This window comes from Garra rufa, chromosome 8 (assembly GCF_049309525.1).
Source record: "Garra rufa chromosome 8, GarRuf1.0, whole genome shotgun sequence".
Classification (NCBI taxonomy): Eukaryota; Metazoa; Chordata; class Actinopteri; order Cypriniformes; family Cyprinidae; genus Garra; species Garra rufa.
In genome coordinates, this window is record NC_133368.1 from 28932372 (window position 1) to 28952219 (window position 19848).

Here is a 19848-nt window from a genome sequence, read left to right on the forward strand (position 1 = left end):
AAAAGCAAATGTTAGGCAGAATGTTTGACATTCACTTTTGCATTTCTTTCCCACACAATGAAAGTGGCTGAGTAATAGTGACAATCAGGTAACCTAATGTTCTTTCAAAACTCAGGGTCTATCTCTGTACCTTAAGGCTCTTACTAAACTTTTGAGGCACTGCTGGCTTTGATATGCGTGGTATAATATAATAGTTAAAAACCTGTTTTGGTATCTGATTTTTTTTATTCAAGCCCCAGGAGGATTATATAAAATCACCAAATTCGTGTTCAGCAGGCTGCAAATAAAATTAAGTTGCGCTGTGGACCTGTCCATGGTGCTGAAACACCAACTAGCAAATCCAATTTCCAATTGCTTATTTAGCCGCATCTTCTATTCAGTTCACTACAACAATTCCACATTTCAATATAAAATTAAGGTGACATAGCCTCTTATAAGGGGAATTTATTAATGCAGTCTAGAAAAGAAACCCTGTGTAGTAAAACATGTGGTTAACCATAAAGAGGAATCCTGTGGAGCAAAACACCAACACATTTTCTCGCACAGCTCGCTAGATATTCAGAGCAGCCTTGAGGATTCAGCGTAACTCTTATCAGCTGGATTCAATCTCTTTGAAGAGGAAGCGACAGGCCGCCACTTAACTATTTCAGAGACTGAGCTCACACATTCAGCTTTCCCTGAGCTGTTAAATATGTATTTGACTTGATCCAAAAGAGGCTGAAAATATTTAATGAAAGAAAGCCTATCTACATTTGTGAAATATGTGAATAAAAGCCATGTTATGGATGATGACAGGGAACAAATTAGATTAATTTCTCTGTCAGGTTTGAAGGGAAGTTTTATATAACAATCTCAGTCCAATTACTCAGCATCTCAGGTGGAGATCATTACTTTCATATCAGTCACAAAAGACACAATTTATACACCTGGTTTTTATTCATAAGTCCATATTTATATTAATCATGTCAATATTAATCATCACCACTGAAATGTAAGCAAGATATAGTCCACTACTATGAAAAATCAAGCCTCTCTGTCAATGCTCTGTCCATCTTTTGGTAAATAAAAGCTGCTAAAAGAACAATATTTACATATTTATTGCTCTTTCATTGCAAAGTTGTATTTGCTTTTGCTGAAAATATATATATTTTTGCATGTATTCAGAAGTAATAAGAAGAATCGTTCTTTTGTGCCACTGTTGCAATTTTACCTTTATTTATTTTTGCCTAAACCTAAAAGATTAACATGTCATTCAGCACAGAGAAACATTTTCAATTCAAATTCCACAACAATTTCATAAGCATCTTCTGTTTCTAATTGAGTGAACAGTCATTTCCTTTCCATGCAAGTGGAATAATGAGCTTCACAACACGCACCACCTAGAAATGAATTGATGGAGTGCAGCCTTGCATTGTTTAAAATTCATAAAAGGCAGCTCATCTGATGCAATTACTACAAGAGACTGATCATCCTATCAAAGCCTTTCTTCTGCAGGCAGTGGCTTTCAGATTCAAATGACTCATATATTTGTCTTTTTCTGTTGGTGTCACTCGTACAAACATTTAAAAACATATACAGGGGGTAAAAGTCCAAGTAAACACTAAAACTCTAGGTTTTAAAGTCTAAAATAATGTTTTAAGATGAACAAAAAAAACTTTTGAAAATCAAGAAATTTTTAAAGATGACATATAATGAAAATCTGACTTTTTTGTGTGTTTAAGTGCTATAATTGGGTCCCCAGTACATCTACCAACCCAGAAAACATGAAAAATGACAACCCAGTAACTTTGTTTTGGTAAGCCTTTTTTCTGCAAGTATCTGAAACACACTCCTCCCCTTAATCTGCACATTTTTACCCACGGCGCTGTCATTTAGTTTTTGCAAGCGACAGCGGTGTACCAGTTCTAAAGCCATGGCAAAAGTTCAAGGAAAGCATGCCAACTGTTCTGTCATTGGCTGCACAGATGACCACAGAACACTTTTTAGAGTCTCAGGGGAGACAAGAGAGCAGTGGATTTATTGATTTATTTACTGTATATTACGCTGTTGCGGCACAGATCTAATATAAACCAATCTGATCTAATATAAACTAATCAGATCTAATATTTCCCTCCCAGCTGTTTACCTTCACAGACATAACCAACAGTTTTTGTAACTCCTGTCTTTTTTAATATAAACTTGTGTGAATTTGACAGTTTAAGTGCAATAAGACATGAAAGAGAACTTAGTTTAGTACTTACATGTTGTGTGACAGCCAGCTGCTTTCTGTTTGTTTGCTTCAGATGTGTGTGCTCAGAAAACCTTATATCAGAAGTTTAAATTAATATGGTTTAAAACACATGATTTCAGACTTGATAATCAAACCCAAACAGATGTTTTTTGTCAGAGTATCTGAGATACAAGCTGTGAAGGCACAGCCCTGTTCTGGAAAATTTTAACGCTTTTATCCAAAGCGACTTACAAAAAGAGGACTGTTACGCCCCCGTGTTTACCCGATAAGCATTTTGCTTGATTGGACGATGATCATCAACATCAATATCATGTTTTAATACAGATGTTATAGTAGGCACATCTGAGAAAAGAGATGAGAATTTTTCAATTAACTGTAATAACTCATTTCGGGGTGACTCAGATAAGTGGGAGAGTTTTGATCCTAAAGTTGCAAGGGTTTCTGAATTTTGCAAACGAGCACTAGATATGGCAGCACTGCCCAAATGAAGATCATCCACGCATGGAGAATCAGCAGACGAAACAACTTCTACAGGAATTGATACAGAAGGGCAAGTTGTTAGAGAAGATCTGGAACTTTCAGAGTCTGAATGGGAAATATATGACTTTAGCATGTTAATGGGGCAAACACGGGACTTTCTGTGCCTTTCAGGAGTTCGTACAACGTAGTCTAGATCACTTAACTTCTCCTCAATTTCATATGGGCCTGAAAACTTTGCTTGCAGAGTGGAACCTGGCAAGTGCATTAACACAAGCACTTTATCACCAACTTTGAATGAACGTTTGACTGACTTTTTGTCATACTGATCTTTCATTTTGGATTGTGAGGAGGCTAAAGACTGATGAGCTGATTTCCAAACAGAATTCAACCTTTCACGAAATGAACTGACATGGTCTAGCACATGGGTGGGAGACTTAGAAGAGGGAACCTCAGCAAGAAGAAGCTCTTGAAGCAACTTCAAGGGTCCACGAACAGAATGTCCAAAGACTAATTCAGCTGGGCTGAATCCCAAGGACTCCTGGACTGTGTTACGAACTGCAAACAACAAAAATGGTAACTGCTCATCCCAATCTTTCTGATGTCCTACACAATACGAATCATAGTCTTCAAGGTTTGGTGGAAACGTTCCAACATACCTTGAGACTGCGGATGGTATGAAGTAGACATAGGCATGGGTAATGTTCAGTTCATTCATTGCTTTACGAAATACACGTGAAGTGAAATTGGTTCCTTGATCAGACTGAATAACCTTTGGTAAACCGAAAGTGGTGCAAAATTTCACCAGAGCTTTCACAATGTTGGGGGACTTCAGAGAACGTAATGGGACGGCTTCAGGAACTCTAGTGGCGGAGCACATCATAGTCAACAAATACACATGTCCTGACTTAGTCTTGGGCAAAGGTCCTACACAGTCTATCACAAGCTTTTCAAATGGTTCATTTAAAACCGGAACTGGCTTTAAAGGTGCTGGAGACACAACCTGATTAGGCTTTCCTGCAATTTGACAAGAATGGCATGAACGACAATACTGTGACACAGAGGATTTCATTCCTGGCCAGAAGAAATGTTTCAAGAGGTTGTGATAAGTTTTCCTAATCCCTAGATGTCCTGAAAGTTCATGATCATGAGCTAGATTTAATATGTACCCACGGTAAGGTTGTGGAGTGACCATTTGAAACGCAGAACTCCAATCATGTTTTACTTTTTCCGGACCCCACTTTCGCATGAGTACACCATCATCTAGAAAATATGCAGTTGCATATTTAGGTAAATCAGACTGATCTACCACAGAGGATCGACACGTCAGCAGAGTTTCGTTAGCATTCTGAGCCCTAATTAATTGTTGATTACTAAAAGGAAAATCAAAGCTAGGCTGAACAATGACATCTGAAGAACACTCTTTTTCAACTTCGGGGTTCCTATCTGACATTTCTGAACCCATAAATGAGTTAGAAAGATCAACCTCATCCTCAAACTTACGTGCTTGTGCACGAGTGACAACACACGACTGAAAAACATTGGGAAATTCTTGCACTAATGCATCATCTTCAGACACACAGGGTACATCGATAACCTCAGGTAAAGCAGTAACTTTACTTCCAGCTAGATCATTTCCAAGAATAAGAGAAATCCGCTTCACTGGCAATTGTGAACGTACAGCAACTTTGACTAAACCAGTCACAATGTTAGAACGCAAGTAAATTTTGTGTAAAGGAACTCTTACAACCCCTAACTCAATTCCTTGAATCAACACATCGGATCCGCTGCTAGACTGAGAAGAAAACGGTAATGTACTTGCCAAAATAAACGTCTGTGCAGCACCAGTATCTCGCAAGATACGCACAGGTTTAAACTCGGAATCAGAATTACATAATGCAACAGCACCATCGCAAACAAACGGTTCAAACGTCGGGTCAACAGAGTTCAGTGGCTCAGAAGAGGGAACACGAACGAAAGCTATACACTTTTAGTGTTTTGAGCTTTTCGCTGGTTCTTACGCTGCAGTGATGGACAAACAGCAATCACATGTCCCATTTCATGGCAATAGAAACATTCACGATCTGCTGAAGAAGTGTCTAGCGATTAAAGAACGTGGTGACGAAAAAGCAACTTTGTGTGTGAGTACAAACTCGTCTGCAAAGACAGCAGCATCAGCAAGAGAGGAAACTTTTTGTTCATTCAAATAAACAACAATCCTTTCAGAAATGCAATTTTTACTCCTCAACCAAGATTAACTCTTTTAATTGTTCAAAAGTCGTGATTTTACTAGCATTACACCATTTCTCAAACAAAGTAGTCTTTTCATGAGCGAACTCAACAAAAGTTTGACTGGGGATTTTTACATGTCTTCTAAATTTCTGACGATAAGCCTCCGGTGTTGAACAGGTGTTGTGCCTTTTTTCGACCCCCGCCAAATTATGACCCCCTCTCGTTGAAAGCGCTACCTGATTGCCTTATCCTAACCCCACCCCTAATCCTAACCCCTCCCCCACACCTAACCCTAAACCTACCAATACTAGGGGGGTAGTAATCTGGCGGGGGTCAGAATTCGGCACAACACCGGAACTAACTCATACACACGTAACACTGCCGCTTTAATTGCGTCATAATCCAAATTTTGTTCTAAGGTTAGAGCGGAGCACACCTCCTGTGCTTTTCCTAATAGTTTGCACTGCAAAAGCAAAGGCCAAATATGTCTAGGCCACTGTAAAGTGTTCGCGATGCGTTCAAAAACAGTGAAGTACGTGTCGACTTCACTCTCTCTCTGAAAGACGGGACTAACGAGATTTGTTTACTAATATCAAAATCATACGAATTTACCGATGCCGTTTGCGATGCTGCGGGAGAGAAGAGGATGCACTCACTGGCCCAGGAATTATATTTCCCTTTGCCTCGGGAGAGGGACTCGGAGGCTGGCCAGTCTTTAACTGGAGCTCGAGCTCTTTCAGACGAACATCACGCCGCGTCTCAAGCTCAAGAGCTCGGACCTGTAACAGCTCACTTTGATATTGTTGGCGACTGAGTTCCAGCTCTAATTCCTTCAAGCGCACCGCCAACATTTTATCATCCGGTGAAGACGGGGGAATGGGATCTATGCCAACGACTAGTCAGATTTGAGTTCCGCCTCAGCAACACCCAAACCTTCAGATAGTTCAAGGTGAGAAGCAACACCCGAAACCACACCCGCTTCCGATAATATCCTCTGTTTTACGAGCTCTGTGAGCAACACCTCTTTAATCTCCCTCTTAGGTGCAGTACGAGGAACAACGATATCAAAGAAATCCGCAATCAGTAATAAATCATCCTTACGGCACTTTTCAATTTGTTCATGTGTGGGGGCGATCGTAAATTTATCCAATTCAAATTTTGACGACATCACGCAACCTGATTTTCCTCCCACACAAAGTAAAAGCCCCAGGCAAACACTGAGTACGTTTACATGGACAACAATATTCCGATTTTAACGCGATTAAGACAATACTCTGATTAAGAAGCAACCATGTAAACTGAGATTTTTGATTAATTTAATCCGACTAAAGTCATAATCGGAGTAAACACAAATCGAATTAAGACAGGTGGAGTATTCCTATTTTAGTCGCATTATGGAAGACATGTACACACCTTAATCAGACTATTCCCCTTGTGTAGGACTTTTCGCCACATTTTGTGACAGGATACACACTAATGCTGCGTTCCAGGCAGGTTTTTGAGCTCGTAAATCACGTGTTCAAACCACGACTCAGGACTTTGTAGCGTTCCAGGCAAGTCACGCCAAGCATTTATTATTTTTATAGTATTAATAATTTGATTGCAACGTTATATTGTCCTAAACTCAATTTTTCCACCGTGTGCCACTGAACACCGCACCCCTAGAGGCTTTATTTTTGTTTCTCGGGCTATGTCACGTCAGAACTCGGAACTGGGAGTACGTCGTCGATCTAGTACGAGTTCACGGGTGGGAATTCACGGGTTTGAGTGCCGTTCCAGTGCACTTTCACGGGTAGAAGTTTGGAAAAACACGGGTAACGGGTTGTCTGGAACGCGGCATAACGCTCTCAGTTGGTTGCGCTTTGGTTTCATTTTTATTTATTTATATTTTGCTACAACATGGGCTTAATCAATGCTCATTGCTGATAAATAGCCTAGTTTGTTATCATAATTTTTAGTTTTATGGAAACGTTTTTAACATTCAGCCCCCTTTTTCATTAGTATAATTTGTAAGTATTTATTTTAATTTTGTGAACGGGATTTCCGCTATTGGAATGTCTTAGGATGCTTTTTACTTTTACTATCGAATTCATGATCTTGGTTTTGCTTGCATATATAAGGCTACACCTATCAATTTTAAGATTAAAACAAATTCTTAAAAGATGGATTTGTTATTTTTAATTAAACAGCATAACAAAAATAAATTAAAACTAGCTTATATAGCATTTATTAACAAAAACTAATAAGACGAGGCATGGACTCCATCACATGCTGTTATATGCCGACTAAACAATTTATTACAGGGCGCGCAAACACTGAGCAATCAAAATAATTAATAAAAAATAAAATAAAAGAAAGCCTCCAAAGCGTAATGTGAGGTAAACGGCAAAGATAACAGGGTTTTCAAAATGAAAACAAACAAAAAAAGTAAAACTAAACTGGCTTTCGGTGACTGTGCTTGCGTGTGTTTTTTTTTTTTTTTTTGTCCTAAAAACTGACTGGCTCTGAAACGCTCGCTGTATGGATCAGACGCTTTGGAGCAGCACAGCAGGCACTCGCACAAATGCGACCACGGCAAATTTTAACTCACACATTCTAAAATATTTGTTGCATATGTCCAGTGCCACTTCAAGCTTTTGTAAAATTAAAACCCAAACATCCAAAAGTCTATAAGGAAGATGAACTGATAGCGTCGCGTGTGGACGCAATGATGTGTGTCATTAATCGATCTATGTACTATAACATGTAAAACGGGAACATGAAAGGAATATTCTAAAAGCAACTCATGTAAACAGCTTAATCATATTATTGTCTTATTCAGAATAAGGTCATTAATTAGATTACTGGTGTCCATGTAAACGTAGTCAATGAGTTGAATAACGCATAGATTATTTTGTTTTACTGACGAAAAGGTTTGTAATTTCATCCAAGAAAAAATAGGATGAGCCACCAATTTCATGTTACGCCCCCGTCTAGGGTGAGGGCGCAACATGAAAGAGTGCAAGGACGAAGTAAATGAATGAACAAAGTTTTAATGAAAATAATGAATTTTACAATATAGATGGGGGAATTAGGTCTTCAGGAGCCGACCAGGCCAAAATAACAAACAAAAATAACTAACAATTTGTATACCTCTAAATTACCTATTTACAAAAGAAAAGAAAAGAAAATACAAATCACTTCCCTAACTCCCTGTACAGAAAAACAATCAATAAAAGGTTTAAAGGTGCCATAGAATGCATTGAGAGAATATTTTAAATTGTTCTCTGATATCTACATAAAAGGTATATGGCATAAGAAAGGGCAAAAAATCTCCAGAAATGGTTTTACAGGTCCACTTACAACCCTAGAATTTGCCCCTAGAATGAAGTGCTCTGTTATTTGGAAGCTTCATGAATATTAATGAGCTCTGCTCTGATTGGCTGTTTCACAGAGCTCAATAGCTAGCACATGGATAAAAATATATATTTAATTAGCCTTTTTCACAAAAATCGGAAATTACGTCAGCGCAGGGTAAAGTCAGTTCCGCTACAGGTCTGCGCCTATTATATTAATATGCTCTTGTCTCAAATAATGCCTTTTACCTTTTCTTTTTGTCTGCTTTCCAAGTTGTTGTTATATAATCAACAAAGAAACAACATTTTTACTTGTTTGCAATTTATATGGGCACTCAGACCGCTGACTTATCAATATTATATGCGCAACATAGCGCCAGCTATAGTTTCTGTTCTCCATCTCCGGGATATTTAAGCGTATTTTCTCAATTTACTCAGTCATTTCCCTCAAATCACTACATCATGGTAAATTATGACAGCATTTGACAGCATTTATATCCAAATGCACATTTCCCCAAGAATAAATTAAACGATTCTGAGTCTGGATGATGCATAAACTCAATACAACAACATAATCCAGATCCAAAAGGAATAAAGCCATTAATCGGAGTCATCTCTTGTTTAGTTTTTATTATTTTATTTTATTATTTTATTATGTATATCCCTGGGCACATTATACAACGTACATTTACACCGTAAAATGAATAATGCAAAGGAGAGCAAGTAGAAAATACAATATTACTTTAATAATAATAATAACAATATTAATCGAATGATGTGAAGAGTCATAATGCACAGCCAGCACCAAATAGACAGAACGGCAAAACTCAAAACTGTACTGTATTATAAATTCTAACATTCATAATTAAATAAACATAGTATATGTGATGACCAGAAGCTGACACAAAGTTTTTGAAGAGATGTTTGCTATTTTTATAGATTCTCAGTCTTACTAACACAGGTAGCTAACAGCAAAGGCGAAGTAACAACAGCAAACGAGCATCAGAGCTGAAGGAGACTTTATAGGCAGCAGGGAGTCAGCTGACCAGGCAGGGTGTGGCATCAATTAGGCTACAGGAACCAATCAGCTTCGTCCTGCACAGAAAGACACAAAACACTTCCCAAAACAAAGAAATAAAACAAAAAGGGACGTAACAAGGACAATGGAAGCAATCAAAAACAACAAAAGAGCAATAAAATGCAAGTGCTGTGACAAGTCTCATTTAGCCTAACGCAGAACACATATCAAGTTTTTTTTTATTATATAATAAACAAAAAGAAAATAGCTAGAATAAAAAAAAGAAAAAGCAAGCTAGTGTTAGAGAAAACAAGCAAAGTAAATTAATAGTCTTTTTTTTAGAATAGAATATAATTAGAATAGAGTGCGCTAGAGTTAGAGGGTCAAATAAAGATAGAAGAAAAGAAAAAGGGAAAAGGGGGTGGGGAGCAGCAGCTCATTTGCATTTAAAGAGCCATGCATGAAAACAGCCTGTTTCTACTTCCACTCAATATAGGTATTTTCAAAATGATATAATAAATTATATGTGTGGTATTATGTGCTGAAACTTCACAGACATATTCTGAGGACACTTGAGACTGTTAGATATTGTAAAAAGGCACAATATGTCTCCTTTAAGATTCTAATAACATTTTAATCATTTTGAACAAAAGCTCACAGTTCATGTCTCCTAGTGCATGCTAAAGTAAAATGGTTACATTTTTAAATGGTTCCAATTAAGCTTTGCTAAAAAGAGCATTGTAAAGGAAAAAACAAATGCAAACTGGAAAGATTTTCACTAGTGGACTCAGACTTTGGGCTCCCGCTGTTTGAGGTGCAGATAGTTCCAGTACAAACCTAGTATAGGCAGCACTGCAGCATCTAGCTGGCACAGAGCTACTTCTTATTCAAAAGACTTAGAAGTTGAATACTGTGTGTTTGGCTGGTTAAGGCAGCAGTATAGAGAGAGATATGTGTGTTGTACAAAAAAAAATCCCAATCCCAAGATATGTCATGTCTGTCTCTACCCAACCAAATCAGCTTTTACAAAAAAAAAAAAATCAAAATCTAATTTATAGGTGGTCCAATTAGGACAGATTCAAAATGGCTCAGAGTTATCTGAACTGCTTTGATGTCAGATATTGTGACATTAATTCAACATTCAGAGGATTTCCTTGAATTGTTTTCTCTAATGCCGTAGTTTTTTTTCCTATCAATTCCTAGCTGAAGCACACATGCACTGCACCAGACTACACCTCATTAGTGCATGTCTTCACAGCAACCTTGCAGCTTTTTTCACAAACTTTTGACACTGTCTGTTTTTATTGTAGCTTAATGTTCACATCCATATTTTCACAGGGTCATTTTTATTAAACCATTAAGACAAGGACAATAAAAAGACACGGCAGTCATTTAATAAATGTTTCACACATTTTTAAATGTAGAAAGGTGCAGCTTTTATTGTGCATACACACACAAATATGGAAACTGCTTCAAGCAAGCAGGCCACCATTAAGTCAACAACTGAGCTGTCTACTGGTAATGTTAAAAAATTATAATAAAATAAAATAATAATAAAACTTGCATGTAGCATTTTAAGGCCCAAACAAGGACAATCTGCCAATGTATGGGGTGAACAATAGCCTAACTAAATATCTGAAATATGAATGATAGATTATGACATAGATTAAGAACCATAATTATTCAAATTAAAATAACAAGTTTAACTGTTTAGAGGCATAGACAGATGGAGATTGATTCATTAGATTTTATATTCACATATTTGACACTGGACTACAAAACCAGTCATAAAGGGTTAATTTTTTGAAATTGCAATGCATGTTACTAATCAAAAATTAAGTTTTGATATATTTACAGTAGGAAATTTACTAAATATCTTCATAGAACATGATCTTTACTTAATATCCTAAAGATTTTTGGCATAAAAGAAATTTTGACCCATGCAATGTGTTTTGGCTATTGCTACAAATATACCCGTGCTACATTAGACTGGTTTTGTGGTCCAGGGTCACACATACACATGCATACATACATCACTGTACTTTTCTTATTAAAGGTAGCTGATATAATAAAAATGTACCTCTCTTAAAGGTACAGTTCACCCTAAAATAAAAATGTGTCAATGGCAAAATGTAAGTCACAAAGGTTTGGAAAGACATGAGGTGAGTAAATAACAGAACTTTCATTTTCAGGTAACTTACTGCATGCTATATTTACACAAAATGTGATTTGATTAAAAGTCATGTCCTCAAGCTAAACTCTAAAATTAAATGTAAACATATCAGCTAAACAAATGTTTGTCAGTCTCTCAACCGAAATGCCAGTCATGCTCAAGGCAGATATGTTGAATGCTGATTGTTATGTCCAGAGGTTAATTGTTTTTTTGTTTTTTGTTTTCTTTTTAGAGAAAACACTTTCAGTCTGTTGGAATTTAATTAAAAACTTGTGTGATGTGAAAATTCTGGAACACACTCCCATTGAGTCTCTGCATCAACACCTCCATCTGTCAAATCTCAATTAAAAACTCACAGCACAATTTCTACCACTATCTCTTTAGGTGCATGATCTGCTATTAATGACGTTCAGTGGTATCTCCTCTTCAAAGTATGCTCATTCTCTGTTGGGAATGATCTATGAGAAAGACGTTTAATAAATAAAACATTATTAAAATAATGTTTTTATTAGACAGATAGTCAGTTGAATTAACTATGCTGTGATACATTTCTTCTTTGTAAGAAATGTTAATAACTTCCTAATTATAATAGCAATCATTTGCTCCAGTGAACACTGATTATCTCTTTCAAATCCAAAAAAAAAAAAATGATGCATTTGATCTTGCTGGCAAACTCATGCAAGTTTGTATAAATTCCTAATTTGTCGGATATGTCAAAAGCGTTGAAAAAGTCTTCACAGCAGTGCGCAAAGCTGCTAGATGCGTCCAAATCTGCGATTCCTGCTAATTGGTAAACTGCAGGGGAGTGTTTCCATGTCATTCTCAATGGATCAGATTGATTGTGTTTCATCACTAGATGTGATTGCTGTTGCTCACAGCCGTGGCAGGAAAACACTTCTAATTTACCCATAACCCTCAATAATGAGGGCCAGTTCCCTCTCAGTCGGTCTCTCGACGTCACGTCGGAGGCCGACGAATTGGGATATCGCTTAGAGAGACCAATCCTCTTCGTGTATAAACTAAACGAGCCAATGCACATTGGCATGCATGATTGCATCCAGCTGTCGCTGATCACAGCGTGAGCATAAATAGGCAGCCGGTGCAATGCATAGACAGCTTTTCGCTTTGGAGCCGATCCTACAAGACGGACGAGCATCAGAAATTCGACATTCGACACTCTCCTCTGCTGTGTTGGCGGCATGGCGCGTCAGCGGTTTTGGTCATCTGTGGGTGGAAAAAGCGCACAGTTAAGGACTGCACTACCCGCCTTCTGTGTCGCAGCGGCCATCTCCCCTGTGCGCTTCAGCACATAAGAGCAGTTTCTAAAAGAGTGCAACGGGTGAACGTCTTTTTAAAGACGAGGCGTCTAAAAGAGCAAAATGCCATTTCACCCGTGCGTTTCTGGATGTGGTCGTTACCTGGCGCCAGGTGATGGTCACGGTCGCTGTCTGACGTGTCTGGGCATTGAGCACACTCACCAGCGGATCAGACTCCGCTTCCTGCAAAGGGGCGGGGTACCAGTTCTTCTGCCCAGATCTACTGTTCCCCCCGGCAAACGTGGGGGTTTCTCCTTCCACCGACACTCCGTTCCCTCTGGAGCTCCCAGAAGAGTGTGCTGGACCTCCTCGTGAGGTACCACTCATTACTTTTGGGGCTACCCCTGATGACCAGATGTCGATCGCGGCATCGGGGGGTGAGCCAGACTTCTCGGGGGAGGACGATTCGGGATCGCTGCCATCCGCTAGGCAGTCAGTGGTGCCCGATAACGACCCGAAGATGATGGCTATGCTTGCCCGGGCCGTCAAGAAAGGTAGGGCTTGAATGGAACCCTCCATCACGTCCCGACCCTTCTCGGCTGGACGATTGGTATCTTGGGGTGGCTCGCGCTGGTTCTCAGCATCCCACCCCAGTGCCTTTCTTCCCGGAGGTGCATGACAAGCTTACTGGGATGTGGACGGCACCTTTTACTGCCAGAAACCATTCCAGTGGCACATCCTCCCTCACCACCCTCGATGGCGGACCAGCGTGGGGGTACACACTGTCCCGCCGGTGGAGCGCGCGGTGGCGATGCAATTGTGTCCCGGCGACGCTTCCACTTGGCGGGGCAACCCGTTGCTCCCCTCCCGGGCCTGTAGGCCCTCGTCGGCTTTGATCGGCAGTGCCTATGCGGCCTGTGGCGCTGCTGGCTCCGCCTTACACGCCATGACGTTGTTACAGGTCCACCAGGCCCAGGCACTGAAGGACCTGTACGAGGGTGGGCACGACCCGGAAGTTCTACGTGAGCTTCACATTGCAACGGACCTCGCGCTACAAGCGACGAAGGTCACCGCGCGGTCTCTGGGTCGTGCGATATCCAGGAACGCCATCTCTGGCTGTGTCTGGCCGACATGAGGGAAGCCGAAAAGATCAGGTTTCTAAATGCCCCCGTGTCCCAGACCGGCCTCATCGGCGACGCGGTGGAAAACTTTGTCCAGCAGTTTTCTGCCGCACAGAAGCAGACTGAGGCCATCAGTCACATCTTGCCCCGGCGTGCCCCCGCTGCTGCCTCCACCCGGCCGCTGACGGCACCTCAGCCTGCTCGTCGCCGAGGGCGGCCCCCTGCTTCCGCCCCCGCTCCACAGCAGCCAGCGTAGCAGCCTTCACAGTGGCGCCGTAGAGCTGGTCGCAGGGCGCCCACCCTCCCCGTCCAGGCTCCCACCAAGACCAGTGGGAAATGCGAGAACAAGCGACCCTGAGACGGGCGACCCAGAGATGGAGGAGGCTGATCTTTGGGAGGTGGTGAACGCACCACCCCCTCCCCCGGAGGAGGGCCAGGTGGAGAATCTTTTGTTTCTTTTTTCCCCGTCATCGGCCTCACGGCCGGTGACACCCAAATTTAAAAAAAAGAGCAATTTCCTCTATCTCTGGGTCCCCAGAGGGGACAGCGGATGTTGCACGGGTCAACCCCGCGCCTCATCCCCTCTCCTCTCTCGCCAGCAGTCGGCACTGGGCGGTTGGAGAGTGCTATAAAACGGACTACTCATGCACCAGCTGCCAGAACGCAGGTAAATGTCTTGCACACACTACACACAGACACACAGACCCTGTTTTGGACCGGCACAGAGACAGGGTGATATGAAGACAGGGTTTTACAGCCCTTACTTCATAGTACCCAAGAAAGGCGGTGGGTTACGACCGATCCTGGACCTGCGCGTCTTGAATTGAGCTCTTCACAAGCTACCTTTCAAGATGCTCACGCAGAAACACATCCTCAGATGTGTCCTTCCCCAGGATTGGTTTGCAGCGATCGACCTGAAGGACGCGTACTTTCATGTTTCAATCCTTCCATGACACAGACCATTTCTGCGGTTTGCGTTCGAAGGCAGAGCATATCCGTACAAGGTCCTGCCCTTCGGGCTGTCCCTCTCGCCCCGTGTCTTCACGAAAGTCGCGGAAGTGGCCCTTGTTCCCCTCAGAGAACAGGGTGTTCGTATCCTCAACTACCTCGACGACTGACTGATACTAGCACAGACTCGAGAGCAGTTATGCGAACACAGGGACCTGGTGTTGGCACACCTCGCCCGCTTGGGCCTTTGGGTCAACTGGGAAAAGAGCAAACTCTCTCCTACGCAGAGGATCTCTTTTCTCTGTGTGGAACTGGACTTGGTCAACCTAACAGCTCGCCTCACACAAGAGCGTGCTCAGTCGGTGCTGAACTGCTTGAATACATTCAGGAACAGGAAACAGGGGCATATGGCAGCAGCTACGGTAGTTACACCGCTTGGTCTGCTCCATATGAGACCACTTCAGCACTGGCTTCATGGCCGAGTCCCAACGAGAGTGTGTTAGTGCGGCACTCTCCGGGTCAAAGTAACCTCGGCCTGTCACCAAACCTTCACCCCGTGGTCAGACCTAGCTTTTCTTCGGGCAGGAGTACCCTTAGAACAGGTCTCCAGGCATGCTGTGGTAAACACGGATGCCTCCACCACCGGCTGGGAGGCCACGTACAACGGGCAGGCAGTGTCGGGGGTTTGGACGGGCCCTCAGCTACACTGGCACATCAACTGTCTAGAGCTGCTAGCAGTACGCCTTGCCTTGAACTGTCTCAAAGGGCGCCTTCAAGGCAAACACATGCTGGTCTGTACGGACAACACTGCGACCGTTGCGTACATGAACCGACAAGGTGGTCTACGCTCCCGTCGCATGTCGCAGCTCGCCCGTTCTCTCCTCCTCTGGAGTCAGAAGCATCTGAGGTCGCTTCGTGCCATTCATATTCCGGGTTTGCTCAACCGTGCAGCCGACGAGTTCTCACGAGCTACGCTTCCCGGAGAGTGGAGACTCCATCCCCAGACGGTCCAGCTGATTTGGAGACGTTTCGGGGAAGCTCAGGTAGACCTGTTTGCTTCTCCGGAGACGTCCCACTGCCAGTTGTTTTACTCCCTGACCGAGGGTACTCTCGGCACGGACGCCCTGGCATGCAGCTGGCCGCGGGGTCTGTGCAAATATGCGTTTCCCCCAGTGAGCCTTCTCGCACAGACACTGTGCAAAGTCAGGGAGGACGAGGAGCAGGTCCTGCTAGTGGCTCCTTACTGGCCCACTCGGACCTGGTTTCCAGAACTAATGCTCCTCGTGACAGCACCTCCCTGGCTGATTCCTCTGAGGAAGGATCTACTGACTCAGAGACGGGCCACCCTATGGCACCGGAGGTTCTAGTTGATCTACCCCAAGGAGTGGTAGACACCATCACTTCGGCGAGAGCTGTATCCACGAGACATGCTTACGCCTTGAAGTGGAACCTGTTCGTCGAGTGGGCTTTCTCTAGAAATGAGGACCCCCGAAGATGCCCGATCGGAGTCATGCTTACCTTTTTGCAGCAAGGGTTGGAGCGTAGGCTGTCTCCCTCCAACCTTAAGGTTTATGTAGCCGCCATCTCTGCAAACCATGACCCCATTGAAGGAAGGTCGGTGGGTAAGCACGACCTGGTCATCAGGTTTCTTAGGGGAGCGAGGAGGTTAAATCCTCCTAGGCCCCCCTCCGTACCCTCTTGGGACCTGTCTCTGGTGCTCACAGCACTACAGCGGGCCCCCTTTGAACCTTTGCAGTCAGTCGAGCTGAAGTATCTCTCTATGAAGACTCTGCTCCTGCTTGCACTGGCCTCCATCAAGAGGGTAGGTCAGACCAACTCTTCATTTGTCATGGAGAACGGCAGAAGGGGAATACCGTCTCCAAGCAGAGGATGGCTCACTGGATAGTGGATGCCATCGCCCTGGCTTACCAAGCTCAGGGTGTGCCCTGCCCGCTCAGGTTGCGAGCTCACTCAACTAGAAGTGTTGCATCCTCCTGTGCGCTGGCTCGCGGTGCCTCGCTATCTGACATTTGTAGAGCTGCGGGCATTTGTAGAGCTGTACCACCGCTGTGCGGCCGGCCCGGCTCGGCTCCTCAGCGAAAACCTGTCTATGCATTGCACCGGCTGCCTATTTATGCTCACGCTGTGATCAGCGACAGCTGGATGCAATCATGCATGCCAATGTGCATTGGCTCGTTTAGTTTACACACGAAGAGGTTTGGTCTCTCTAAGCGATATCCCAATTCGTCGGCCTCCGACGTGATGTCTCCGTTCCCTCCTTCAGGGAACGAGGGTTACATACGTAACCGAGACGTTTTCTGGCTTTGTTAGAATAATTGGTTCTCTTCTCCTCTGACCTCCTGGGGTTAAGAGAGAAATTTCATTCTGACTCAAAAGCTCCAGACAAACACCCATAAAACTTTTAGATAATTAATGCATCCAAACAAAATTTCAGATTAAAGTTTCTCTGTAAAACTATATTTTGAGTTTTAAATACGGTAAGTCAATGCATAAATTAAATACAATTCATAGGTAATTTAATTTTTACATATTTACCTATCTATTACTGTTTTTGAATACAGTGCTGCTTGAAAGTTTATGAACCCTCCAGACATGGTCATTGTTTTTGTGTACAAATTTAAAACAACCTTATCAAATGTGACCCTGGACCACAAAACCAGTCATAAGGGTCAAGTCATAAGTTTTTTAAATTGAGATTTATACATTTATCTGAAAGCTGAATAAATAAGCTTTCCATTGATATATGGTTTGTTAGGATAGCAGATACCACTATTTGAAAATCTGAAATCTGAGGGTGCAAAGAAAACTAAATATTGAGAAATCTGCCTTTAAAGTTGTCCAAATGAAGTTCTTAGCAATGTATATTACTAATCAAAAATTAAGTTTAGATATATTTATGGTAGGAAATTTACAAAATATCTTCATGGAACATGATCTTTACTTAATATCCTAATGATTTTTGGCATAGAAGAAAAATTGATCATTTTGACCAATACAATGTTTTTTTGGCTATTGCTACAAATTTACCTATGCAAATTAAGACTACAGTTTTGTGGTCCAAGCAGGGGCGTTGCTAGACCCATTTTACTGGGGCACGTGCCCCAGTAAAAATATGCTGTGCCCCAGTAAAATCTCAAATTTGAGTTATAATTTACGTTGATAATCCCAAAATAAAGACATTAAACTACATGCAACAACTGAATTAACGAGTAATGGGGGCATGTGCCCCAGTAGAGCTTTAGGTCTAGCAACTCTTCTGGGTCCAAGATCACAAATGTACATCCAACCCCCAGGTTGTAAAGCAAAACAAAATATATATTGTTATTATTTATTCAACAAAAGTGGTTTATCTCACAAAAACTGAACATTTGACTTGCAGAAGTTTGTATTTATTTAGTAGCTTGTGGCACCTCATCTTACAGCAATTACTTCAACTAAACCTCTTCTGTATCCACTGATCAGTCTCTCGCATCTGCCTTTAAAGATTTTTGCCTTCTCCTCCTTAAAGAACTCCTTGAAGTTCAGAGAGGTTGGAGGAACATGCTAGCCACAACATTTTGATTGGATTGAGGTCTGAACTTCTTTCTTTTAAGCCATTCCTTGATCGTTCTCTTGTCGCATCACCTATTTTCAGCCCAGCTTCTGCTCCCTGACTGATGGCAGGAAATTCTCATCAAGAATTTGTTGACAGGCCTGAGAATTCAATGTTTCCCTGGATAATATGAAATCGTCCAGGCCCGGAGGCTGAAAGCAGCCCCAGACCTTCAAATTTCCACCACCGTGCTTTACTGTTGGAATTCAGTGTTGGCTTTTCTCCTGGTGGTTTTAATTATGACAAAATAAATCGATTTTGGACTCACCTGTCTAGAGAATGGGTTTCCAAAAGGCCTTTGGTTTGTCCAAATGCTCTTTGGCAAATGGGCAGTTTTGTTCTTTTGCAAGAGGAGAGGCTTCCTTCTATCAACCGTCTCATAAATGTCATGTCTGTTCAGTTTTCGTCTGATTGTAGACACATGTCATAGACACATTTCTCCTCATCTTGTTTTATTTATTTTTCCTAAATTGGGCACCTGACAGCTTTGGCCTTTTCTCTCCATCGCTGTGTTTACTTTGTAATCGACAATTAACAGATTAAATCGACTAAACCAGTTCACCTCCACATCATAATCGTTTTTTATTACCTATTTTTATTAGCCATTTCACACAATTAAATAAATAAAAAATGTGCAAATTATTGGTCTGTGTTTATAATATTTTGAATGAAATGTAAGTTATTTGTAAGAAAGTCAGGTGTCACTGACATTGTTTAGCCCCATTCCTTGTCCGCTTCATTTGGGAGAGGTGAACTGTACTCTGCGCCCCCCAACACACACACCCCGTCCTCTACTCCCCTCCCATCTCGTCTCCTCTCCACTCGCTCAGCTTTTGTGCGGCTCCTTCAGCAGCAGGGGCGGCACAGGTATCATAGATAATAGAAAACCGCTTAGCGGCACAGATGAATATTTTTTCTCCAAGTTTGTGTGCCGCCCCCCACGTGTCATGAAAAAATGCTGCCCCGGGCGGCTGCCCCGTTCGCCCATGCCTAAAACCGCCACTGTTGCCCAACCCCTTTCTTAAGAATTTCTAATTTGATAGGTCTGCTTAACTAATTAAGCACAAATGTGTTTCACCAGAATCAGTAACCCAATTTATTTTACCAATGCTGCACAATTTATTTTACTTAATTTTGCACACACACTAATTCCATTTTTCATGTTCTTTTTTGGCTACACAATACATAATTTCCTCTTTAAATAAACACATGCAATTGATAAACATGCATTTAATATATTAAAAAAATGATGAAAATCATGGTAAAACAACATAAAACGCTGAACTGCTCAAAGGGTTCACATATCAAGCAGCACTGTATCCACCTTTTTCTTTAATGCAGTAAATGGAAAAACTGTTTGCACTACAAACCAGTGTGTTTATAATTTAGATAATACATTAAAATAATATAATAAGACACACCAAGTTGGAATATCAACGGCTGTG